Genomic DNA, 2,450 nt, shown 5'->3' on the forward strand with positions numbered 1-2,450 from the left:
TTTTGCCAAGAAATCTTATTCAATGCATAACAAAAAGTTAGACCATTTACAGAGCCTATTATTACCCATTGCTTAGAGTTTTTAAGTTATCTACCTGTAGTAATTCTGTAGTAACTTGGACATGGTCATCTGCCCTGGCCATGTGATGGGGGACACATCTACGGGGTAATTATAGTTACTGTATAGGTGTCACAACTGTGTGATCACCTCAAGACTAAAGCCTGTATTACACAGGCTGATTGATTAAGTGAATGGAAGTGTACCCTCCTGGCAATCGCCTACCAGCTAGTGGAGGAGACCACTGCTATTACATGCAGCGATCTCCTCCACAGCATGCGGAGGAGCGATCGCTATGCCATCGCTCGTCCCCATGCTAGTGGTTTGCCGGCGGCAGATCGTAATTAGACAGCACCATCTGCCGCCAGCATGCTTAAAAATCACAGTTGCCCGATGAACGAGCATTTTGCTTGTTCATCGGAAAATCAGCAGCAGTATTACGAATGCTGGTTAGCGATCATCTGCCCAAAAACTGCCAGTGTAATACAGCCTGAAGTAAACAATGAAAATTCCTAAAAGTCTGCTTAACCCTATTTATCTTAGGATACATAGGGTTGATTCCAGGCATGTTTAAATTCACCTACTGTAGATTTCCCAACCACATCTGATGGGAGCTTGTTCCAACCCTCAACATTTTTGGTGTAATAATATTTCCTGACGTTGGTTCTGACCTTCCCCCAACTACATTTAGATTGTGCCCCCTTGTTATTGTGTTTTATTTTATTTTTTTATTGAAAACACTTCACCCCCGAACCTTACAATCATGTCTCCTATTGACTGACTGCAAGCAGAGGTCTTGAAGGTATTTTTGAGAATTGTGTAACTTTTGGGTAATTTTTTCCCTTGATCCCTCCTATAAAAACTAAGGGGAAATGTATCCAACTAGTGTAAAGTAGAACTGGCTTAGTTACCCATAACAACCAATCAGATTCCACCTTTCATTTTTCACAGCTCCTTTGGAAAATGAAAGGTGGAATCTGATTGGTTGCTATGGGCAACTAAGCAAGTTCTACTTTACACCAGTTTGATAAATGACCCCATAAATATATATAAGAAGCTGGATATAAATGGAGCAGAGATGTCACATGTTAGGATTTTTTTTTTTCAGAACGCCAGCTGACGAATCACAATAGTTAAGAACACTTTGACCCAGGAAAGCTATCTACCGCCTGGGAGACACTTGAGAAGGGCAACAAGGTCACATGGTCAGTTTTGTATCAAGATATCTGTATTTGGCCGTGTCATACTTTATTAACAATTGATTACACTTTGAGTTTTCACATACTGTGTAACACCCAAGGGATGATAACTATGTTGAGTTCCTTCTTTGTGATTTTTCATGTTATTGCCTTTAGGTTTATATGGTTTGTTTTGACTTAGGAATGTCTCATCAGAAAATGACCTATTGTTTAAATCAAGTTTTTATGTTACATATTTTGAAATAATTTTTGGTGATGCAATTTTTTACCTTTTCCATTTGACAATTATATATATATATATATTTTTTATTTATTTAAAATCTTGCAGTTTTTGCCTTGGCCACTAAACCTTATAATCTGTACAGTTCACTTTTTAGCAGTCATCTCATTATAATCAGAGTCAGGATTAAAATGACATATATAACCTCTATATAGATAACACAAGATCCACCATTCACAATAAGTTATTGTCACATGTCATCTATTCTTATCTTGAAAAAAAATTACCTCTGCACAGGTCAAGGGGCATGCCTAAAAAAGGCAGTGAGTCCCCACCTGTCCGTAGTGTCACTGGTCCATTGTGGCTGCTGTATAGCATATGGCTAAATGCTGTTAATTGAAATGTGTCATCAGAAAATGTCCTATTGTTTGAATTACATTTTTATGTTTAATGTGTTTTTAAAGAATTTTTGTGATGTTATTTTTAATTTTCTGAGTCATTATATTTAAACAAAAAACATACAATCCTGAAGTTTTCACTCTGGCCCCTAAGCCTAATAATAAGTGCCACTTTTTGGTCTGTACTGATCACTTTACTGCAGTTATCTGCTTATCTATACACAGAGGAGGTATAATTACAGGCAGGATTAGAATGACAGATACGACATGATCCACCATTCACAATAGGTGTTTGTCAAAACTCTCCACTCTACTCTCCAGATCACATCTCACCACCTGTGCACTTGACCCAATCCCATCCCACCTCATCCCTAACCTCACCACAGTGTTTATCCCAGCCCTAACTCATCTCTTCAATCTATCACTAAACTCTGGTGTCTTCACCTTTGCTTTTAAACATGCTACCATTACACCCATCCTCAAAAAGCCTTCACTTGACCCATCTTCTTTGTCCAATAATCGCCCCAAATCACTTCTTCCATATGCCTCAAAGCTACTTGAACAACATGTCCATTC

This window comes from Bufo bufo, chromosome 9, assembly GCF_905171765.1.
Source record: "Bufo bufo chromosome 9, aBufBuf1.1, whole genome shotgun sequence".
NCBI lineage: Eukaryota > Metazoa > Chordata > Amphibia > Anura > Bufonidae > Bufo > Bufo bufo.